General features: G+C 39.0%; 1 pseudogene; it reads left to right on the top strand.

Annotated features, from left to right (window-relative positions):
- Window positions 1-7,577, top strand: part of LOC132029482 (uncharacterized) — a 12,720-nt pseudogene extending 5,143 nt beyond the window's left edge.
- The last annotated feature ends 2,383 nt before the right edge of the window (window positions 7,578-9,960 follow it).

The raw sequence follows: 9,960 nt of genomic DNA, 5'->3' as shown, positions 1-9,960 counted from the left end.
CTTACCTTTCAAGGATATTCTTGCCCTAGCTTGGAAATTCGCCATAGGTGCTTGTGGGGAACTGTTTTAGAGTTTTATGAATAAAGAATTCAGAACTAAGTGTTTAAAAGCCGACATTTTGTTCCTGTCGACCACTGCGGTCAAATCACCGCTGCAGCGGTCTCGCTATAGCAGCCAAGTGCCCTCTATAGTGGACCACAATGATCCAGACCTCCGCTGTGGCAGGCCTGATCCCGCTATAGCGATATCACCAAAGCAGTCCAGTGCCCGCCATAGAGGACACAAAGAAAGCTAACTGACCGCTGCGGCGAGAAGCTCACCGCTGTAGCGGTTCCACCGCAGCGGTATCTCCCCCGTTGCAGCGGTACCACTGAAACAGTAAGCTCAAAATTTTCCCAGTTTTTCAACTCTACCACCCAACATTTCATCCGAGGCCTCACAAACAAAACAAAACATGCACATAAACATAAAAACACCATACAAACTCGCCTGTGGCCTCGAAATTCCCAACGGAGTTCTAATTCCCCACGTCACCCCCCAATGGACTAAACACAAACAACAAAATCACAACACAAGCCAAGTTTTCAGTTCTTAGACTTATACAATCAAGTTTCTATTAGCTCGTTCTACCCCTGGGAAGGTTCTATTTGGTGGGTTGATCCTGTGTTTTCCATAACGATCGGGAGGGTCGTTATAGGAATATGCATAACTCTTGTGGTTCTGATGGGCGACAACTATCATGAATGGGCTAAGATAGTGAGAAACCCTTTTTGAGCCAAAAAGAAATTCATTTTTATCAATGGACTGATTACACAACCCAAGGAAGAAAGATTTGAAATCTATGACTGGTATGCCATCAATTCAATGTTGGTTGCTTTGGTCTTTAACACCATATATCTGCCACTTCGTTTGGTGATCTCTTACATGAAAACTGTTAAAGAACTATGGGAAGGCTTGCGATAACAATTTTCAATTAGTAATGACATGGGAGTACACCAATTGAAAAGCAACCTTGCATCCAGTAAACAAGGAGGACAAGCTGTTGCTGCATACTAGGGTAAACTGAAAAGCATGTGGAAGAACTTGTTGGCTACACAAAAAGTCTGATATGTGTTGGGTGTACTTGTGAAGCAGCGAAGGAACTGGTGCAAGAATGTGGAAAAGGAGAAATTTCATCAATTCTTGATGGGACTTGGTGATGAGGTGTTCGGGACCACGTATTCTAACATATTACGCACGGAACCTCTACCCACGTTAAATAGAGTCTATGACATGATTTTATAGGAGGAGCGACAGCAAAATATTGCTCGAGCTAAGGAGGAGAGTGCAGATGCTGTAGCTTTTGTTGTGCAACCCTTATTTCATACTCGTAGCAACTACAGCGGTGGACCATCTAATAACTCGGACAAACTGAGATGTGCTAATTATGGTAAATTTAATTATAAGGAGAAAGACTATTTTCAGTTGATTAGGTGTCCTGAATGGTGGGGTACAGGACAATAAGAAGGAAGGACTAATGGATGTGGTCGTGGCAGACCATCTGGAAACTTTGGTAATTCTGGATGTGGTGACACCGGACATGGTGGCACTGGTCTAGAATTGCAGTAGTTTCCAAATACCAATGGACTGTGCTGATATCTAAGCTTAACTCTCCAAAATAAGAATCATGAACATTGACAGGTAATGTTTTTGGAATTCGCTGGATTGTCAGTGTTGATTCTAAGTTATTAAATGACTCATGTGATGTGCCACCATATTTGGCCAGCCTTCTAAATGCCATGACTATCGCTTCGAAGATGGGAACTTTCATATTAGCAAATAATACGAAACTGCATAATGTTCTTTATGTACCTCAGTTAAAATGCAATGTAATCTCTGTGTCTAAGCTTACGATTGAAAATCACTGTTTAATCATATTTGATGACAAGCTTTGTGTGATACAGGATCGAATTTTGAGGATAGTGACTGGTGTGAGTGAGCAACGCGATGGGGGTATATTATTTCAAGGAAGTGGCACGAGCAGAAGCACAAGCAAATAACACACATAAAGTGGACAATTTTGATTTATGGCATCGTCGGCGTGGTCAACCCTCCGATAAGATAGTTTCATTTCTTCCTAAAATTAGTAGTCATAATAAAGTAGGCGATTGTGTAGTATTTTCCTAAGAGCAAAATGGACACGAGAAATTTTTCCTAATAGCATGAATCAAAGTTTTGATTTATTTGAATTAATTCATTGTGATGTGTGGGGCCCTTATTGTGTTGCTTCTTCTTGTAATACAATGTATTTTCTTACTATTGTGGATGATTTTTCTCATTGTGTATGGGTCTACTTAACGGCCGAGAAAAATGAAGCTAAGGCATAAGATAAAACAATTTTGTTCCATGGCAATTACTCAGTTTGGACGAAGGGCGAAAATACTTAGAAGCGATAACGGTAAAAAGTTTACTTGTCTTCATGCTTTCTTTGCGGAGCAGTGAATAGTGCATCAAACAACTTGTGTTGATACCCCTCAGCAAAATGGACGAGTGGAACAAAAGCATCGACATATTTTGAATGTTACCCATGCACTCCGTTTCCAAGCTAATTTGCTGATCTCATTTGGGGGAGAATGTGTCTTGATCGCAGTTTATCTTATTAATCAAATCCTACTACTATATTGAATGGAAAGATTCCTTATTAGTTAATCTTTGGAAAAGAACCTTCATAGAATCCTCTAAAAGTATTTATATGTCTATGTTTTACTCATTCTAAGTCTCGCGACAAAGATAAGTTTGGCTCCACGAGTCGTCGATGTATTTTTATTGGATATCCTTTAGGGAAGAAAGGATGGCGTGTCTACGACTTGGACACTGGAGATTTTTTTGTGTCTCGTGATGTCATTTGTGATGAAAAGTCTTCCCTTGTGCTAGTTTAGTAACTGCCCCCGAGACCACTACTTCACTGGATTCTCCTACTATGCAACATGACCACTCACTCGTTATTGACTCAAGGGGGACATCAATATTGATCCTAACGCCAATGAAGATATGAGGGTGGAGATTTCTTCTCCTAGTCCCACTCAGGAGGAAAATACGAACAAAGTTCACCTATTATGGATACAGAAGCTACAATTATGGTGGCAGATGCTCTTGGTCAGGGACATGGGGAACGCAAAGTATCCAGTAGACTGAAACATTATGTATGTTACACAACTCAATGTCATGTTACTCGCTACACTAATACCCCAGCGTAAAGTTTGTCACCCACTAATTCACAGTCTGCACTAATACCCTAGCGTAAAGTTTGTCACCCACTAATTCACAGTCTTCAGGTACATCGTATCATATAGCTAACTATGTGACTAGCAATAATTTTTCTTCTAAACACAAGTTTGGCAGCTGTACCTGTATGAACTGAACCCATAACATTTTCTGATGCTGTGCGCGACCCTCTTTGGCGACATTCTATCAAAGAAGAAATTGATGGATTGGAAAAGAATGTTACATGAACATTGGAGTCTCTTTCTCCGGCGACGAAGGCTATAGGATGCAAGATGGATATATGTCACCACCCGTTAGGTCGTTTTGGTTTTTTTCTCTTTTTTGCCTATTTTGCCCTTGTGAACCTGCCCCTTTACTTATTTTGGATTGCTGCGTAGAGGGCGTGGTTGGCACAATTTTTGAGATAGTTGAAATCTTTTAAGTTTAAAATTACCCAAGTTAAAGAATTCTTAAGTGTTGGGTTGACTTTAAGCATCATCGGGGTTAATTATGTCATTTTGGGAATTTTGTCAGTTCCATTAGCTTCGAAACGTCGAATACAGGCTAGTTCTGTATTTGGTTCAGTTCTCGAGGGCCTTGGGGGCATTTTGGTCTTTTGGTTGGAAAGTTAGTTTTTGACTGTTCGGGGTTGACGCGGCCAACGAGACCTGTTTTGGAAATTTCGAGTGCTCGAGTGAGTTCGTAGAGCATTTTAACATGTGTTTGCATATTTGGTTTGTGTCAAGGAGGTCCTGGGAGAGTCTCGAAATTTCGGGTGATGAGTGTCAAAAATCAAATGTTTGCTGGTGTTGGTGTACCCACAGGCGCGAGAGTGGTCTTGCCCCTGCGGATATGCTCTAACGAGTGGAGGCCTGTAGGAGCGTGACTCTGAGGATTTGGCCTAGGTCCACTTCGGCGAAGATATTCCTATAGAAGCGAGATTGCAGCTGCGAGGGTAGTCCCACAGCGGTGAGATCGAGATATTTTTTAGAGGTCCGTCTCGGCGAGTTATTTTCGCCGGTGTGAGTTTTCTGGTGCAAACTTGAGTGCGCAAGTGCGCGTATCGCTGAACAGAATGAGCTTTTAAGTGTCTTCGTTCCTTGGACATTCCATTTCTAAACCCTTAAGTTGAGAGCGTTTTTGGAAGAGAATTCAAGGAAAAATTAGTGGGTAAGTCTCCTAACTCAATTTTATGATTATTTCCATGGTTAGAATCAAAACCCCGTGGTTAGAATGTTGATTTTAAGAGAAATATTGAAGGGTTTTGGAACCCAACCTAAATTTGGGGTTATTGGAATTTGAGCATGAATTAGTGATTATTATTGGATGATTTTCAGTTTATGGGTTATATCAAGTGTGAGGAACATGATTCTAGGCTCAATTTAATGTTTTGCCCTTTGGGTTCGGAATCCTAATTTTAGGGCTAAATTTGGGGGCTTTGGATTATGTAGCAATATAGGTGTTGTTGGATTCATGTTCTAACGTATAATCCATATTTGATTAAACTTTGTTCATTTGGAGAATATGCAGAAAGGCAACGGGCTTCATGGTTTGAGATTCCGCAATTTCAGGTATGTTGAGACATTGAACTCTTTCTTGAAGGTGTGTTTTGGCTAAAATGAACCTAATAAGAGGGAATTGGGGCGAATTAAGGGGGTTCTGATACTCGTGTGGTGACGAGCACCAGTATCGGATACCAGTCATTATGTTATGGGTATTTGTGCAATTTCAATTATATAGTTGGTCTGAATGCCATGCTTTGGGCGCTAGCTGATAGAATAGTACGATTCTTTGGATCTGTGATTGGGGTCCGATGCCCGTACTTTATGTCTCTTATTATTATTGCCTGTCATGTTTGTTTGTATGCATATCACTCATATATCCTCGTTAAAGTAAAAAGGAAGTAAAAAGGTGAAGCTTTTATGATATTGTAAACATGAGGATGGATTCCATGCTTATATGCTTGTTCTTGACTTAATGTATGCCATATTCATACGTTATATGTATTCATGCATATGATTTGAGGATATGATTGTGAGTCCGATGGGATCTTGTTCTGGACGGGTGACGATGTTTTTAGCGTGTTCCGTTAACAAATGGGTCCGGTCGGCTAAGTGACAGGTACTTGAGATATGATATGTGGAAACCGTGATCCGAGATTGCTATCAGAGCTGTCCGTGATCCAATGATTTTCCGAGGCACTGATATATGGGCCTCATGAGCCCCCATGAGTCATGATTCATTAATATTCTAACGTGTGTATATCGGGAAGTGGAAACAAAGGCCTTGCATTGCATTTGAATCTCATTCGTCTTATCTTATGCTATTGTTGTGATTATTGGTATTTGACTTGCCTTTGCTTGAATTCTATTTGCTATTTGAGCTTAATCGTTAAAGTATGGTTATCTTGTATTTTGGACTAATGGTGGACTAGTGTGGTTGTGGTTTCGCGAACCAAGCCTCGTCCCCGTTCCGAAAAAGGTCGATCAACGATGCTGCTAGGTGCCCGTTGTTTATTATACTCACGCTACACTTGCTGCACCTTTTTGCGTGCAGACTCGGTTCTTAGGACGAGTGAAGCTCGCGACTACCAGGCAGCCTGCTAGAGCCTTGCTCGAGAGATTGGGATGAGCTCCTTGGATTCTGGATGGCTCTGGATTCTCCTTATCCTTTATTTTCTTTCTTTTTCAGTTCAGGCAGTTTCTTATGTATTCAGACTATTTAATACTCTTAGTAGTCCTTGTGTTATGGTGACATCAGATTTTGGGAAGGATTGTAATAACTATTTAAGTATTTCTATTTACGATTTTTAAGACTTGAAATTGACTTGTATGATTTATTCCTCTTTTAGTATTTCCGTTTATTTTGGGCTACTAATGGTTGGTGTTGGCTTACTAGTACGGTGGGACTAGTGCCATCACGACTTGGTAACCTGGGTCGTGACAATATATAAGAAGAAATTTAATTCTGATGATACAAATGAGCAGTTTAAAGCTCGACTTGTGATTCTTGGCAATAACCAGGTGGACGACATTAATTATAATGAAACTTTCGCTCCGGTGGTGAAAATGGTAACTATACGAGTTTTCCTTAGCATTTTTATAGCTAAAAAAATAGGAGTTGCATAAAATGGGTGTTCATATTGCATTCTTGCACGGTGATTTAAATGAAGAAGTTTATATGCAACTTCCACCTAGATTTGAGACCACAACTCAAGGGAAGTTGTGTCGTCTCCACAAATCCTTATATGGATTGCGACAAGCTCCAAGAAATTGATTTGCCAAACTCGCTACTGCTTTAAAGCCATTTGGTTTTTTGCAATCATATAAGAATTACTCTTTATTTTCTTATAGAAAGAATGGTTTGACACTACATGTTCTTGCTTATATCGATGATCCGATCATTGCAGGAGATGATTCTGGTGCTATTACTAACTTTAAACAATATTTGCATCAATGTTTTTACATCAAAGATCCTAGGCTTTTATAGCACTTTTGGGGATAGAAGTGGCCAGAAGTACAAGTGGTCTGTTTCTTTGTCAAAGAAAATATGTACTCGATATTTTGAGTGAAACTGGTCTTCTTGGTGCCAAATCTGTGAGTGTTCCTATTGAGAAAAATCACAAACTCGCTTGGACAACAATAATGATTTTACTGAACCTGAAAAATATAGGTGCTTGGTCAGTCGGCTGATTTATTTGACAATCACTCGTCTTGAGCTGTGCTACTCAGTTCATATATTGGCTCATTTCATGCATCGTCCAAAGGGGAAACATTGGGAGGAAGCACTTCACGTAGTGAGATATTTGAAATGCAGTTCGGGTCAATGAATTTTCTTACGAGTTGATAGCAATTTGCTTTTAAATGCATATTGTGATTCAAATTATGCAAGTTGTCCGGTAACACGACACTTTTTAACTAGTTATTTTATTCTATTGGGAAATTCACCAGTTTCTTGGAAAACCAAGAAGCAACATACTGTCTCTCGCTCCTCAACCAAAGCGGAATATCGTTCTATGGCAACAATAGTGTGTGAATTGAAAAGAATCAAGGCATTGTTATGATCATTCGGGGTCTTTCACAAGGATTCGTTTGTATTATGATAGTGAAGCTGCTCTCCATATATCTGCAAATCCGATTTTCCATGAGCATACGAAGGACATTGAGGTTGATTTCCACGTCATACGTGATGAAATAGCAGCTAGTCACGTTGTTGCATCTGATGTGCACACTTCTCAACAACTAGCTGACACATTTACTGAGGCGCTCGGGAAACAACAATTTTTGTATCTACTTTGCAAGTTGGGCATTCGCGACCTTCCTGCTCCAACTTGAGGGGGAGTAGTAGGAGATGTACCATAAGTGTAAATAGGCGGTGGTATATTTGAGGAAGTTGTATATATTTAGGAGACTATTACCTTACTTACGATAGGTTTTCTTGGTTAGCAAAGTTTAGGATTTGTATATATATTTGTCTTCAGCCTATTCATTGGAATACAACATTAATTCCTTCAACCTCGTTTTCTTAAACTGAATTTAAAATATTGAAATTGACATTAAAAACTGCATTAACACGGGATTTCCATCTTGAAATCCATTTTTTATCATCAGATTTTTACAAAAGAAGAAAGAAAATTGTGTACAAATTTGGGGAAAATTCAAATTGAATGGGATAACGGGCGTTTTTCTCAAAATTGGCCCGGCCAAACCTCCTTGTGGCTCTTTGAACCGCTAGATCTCTTAAAAATACACAAAATAAAAAACAAATCAAGTCTCAAAGATGAGTTCATGGGGTTTAAAAATTTACTAGAGTTTCGAGATCAAAAAATGCTTCATCGGGTTCAAAAATTTATAAGTTAAAATTGAAGAAAGAATTTATGGGGTTCAAAAATTGCTTTGTTGGAGCTATTGCTCCTTGGTAACTCGAATCCACGATACTGGTGTAACACCTCGTACCTCCTAATTGAGTTACGCTCATGATTCGAGACATAGAAACCAAGACGGGGAGTGTTGGGATTGGAAATTGGCTTGGAACGCTAAATGTACATTTTACGTCATTTTGTACGGGCCGTACAATTTTGTACGGGCCGAACAATTTTATACGGGACGTACTCTGTAGGCTTACATTAGGGGGGGGGGGGGGGAATCAGAAGTCACTGAAATTTTCCATTTCAAGGTACGGCTTGGATGTACGGGACGTACATCAATGTACGGGACGTACTTTTGTCTCGTACATTTCAAACCAAAAACCGTAGTCACTGGATTTTGACGAATCCTAGTACGACCCAATTGTATAGGCTATACGTAAAAGTACAGGACGTACAATTGGCCCGTACTTTCCCGTTTCAGCAAATAGTATAAATACGTGGGTTTTGTCCAAAAATCTTATTTTCATATTTCCAATCCCTAGCATGAAGTTCTCCTCTTCCCACAATTAGAATAGATCAAAGTAAGCCTATTCTAATCATCTCAAGTGAATTCTAACATATATTCATGAATATTACATAAGGGTTCATCATTCCTAACCTAGGGTTTTCAAGAAAACCCATCCAAAGGATTCAAGACTAAGGCTTTCGAGATTCTTCTCAAGTTCAGACCATTAGTTACAAGTTTTGGAGCGCTTACAGGTATGTAGAGTTTCTATCTACGTGTAAAAAATTCATTGTTCTTCTCCACACCACTTTCTTCCATGGTAATATGAAATTTCACCAAAACTAGGGTTTCCAGCCATGTTCATGATAACCCTAAGTACATCTACCATGATATACTATGTTGTATTAATAATTCGTTATTGTGTTCTTAATATTCCATTCTGGTTATTGAGAATTTGTCTGTAATCCATGAAAACCCATAGTTTGTATTCCATGGTTCTTAAATGCAAGATATGAACTATTATGCTTATTTTCATGAAAATCCTACATGTCTCCATGTTTTTATACAAGTTATACCACGTATCCATGTTAATGTTATATTATATCTACAAATTATGTTGCACGTTTTGTTTATGAAATTCATGGGCTACTAAGCCAAATATATCCATGTTCATATTTTGAGAGCTGCACAGATTACCGAAAAGGCTCAGATAGCCTAAAACTACATATGCCAACGTAGTATAAGGCTCGCTCCGCCCAGTTAGGACTGTACCTTCATTTTTACCCATTGTGGGGTTATTGGATCCATTCATGTTCATGTTTATGTTCATGTATTTTGCCCCGGCAAAGTACATGATGGCTTAGTTGGTCGGTCAGAGATCACATGGTGGTTACATATCAGTTATACTAAGGCTCTCCCACTTAAAATGTTTTACTCATGTTATATATATATATATATATATATATATATATATATATATATATATATATATATATATATATATATATATATATATATATATATATATGTACTTATGTTCATGCTCATGTTCATGTTCAGTTTACAGTTTCAGTTTCAGTTCTATTATTTCATGTGCCATGCTTTATTTCATTTAGTTGCTTTACATACCAGTACAATTCGAATGTACTGACGTCCCCTTTATTTTCCTGGGGGCGATGCAGATTTACAGGATGATGGATCAACACGTTAGGACTTGCTCGTATCTCTATTCTATTCGAGGTGTTATCTCTATTTACGTTTATTTTAGTCATGCAGTTAAGGTATGCCGGAGGCCTCATCCCGGTAAACAGTTTAGCAATCAGACTCATGTAAGAGGTTTCATAGA

This window comes from Lycium ferocissimum, chromosome 9 (genome assembly GCF_029784015.1).
Source record: "Lycium ferocissimum isolate CSIRO_LF1 chromosome 9, AGI_CSIRO_Lferr_CH_V1, whole genome shotgun sequence".
Lineage (NCBI taxonomy): Eukaryota > Viridiplantae > Streptophyta > Magnoliopsida > Solanales > Solanaceae > Lycium > Lycium ferocissimum.
The sequence above is the reverse complement of the archived record's forward strand: the minus strand, read 5'-3'. Positions and strand labels throughout refer to the sequence as shown.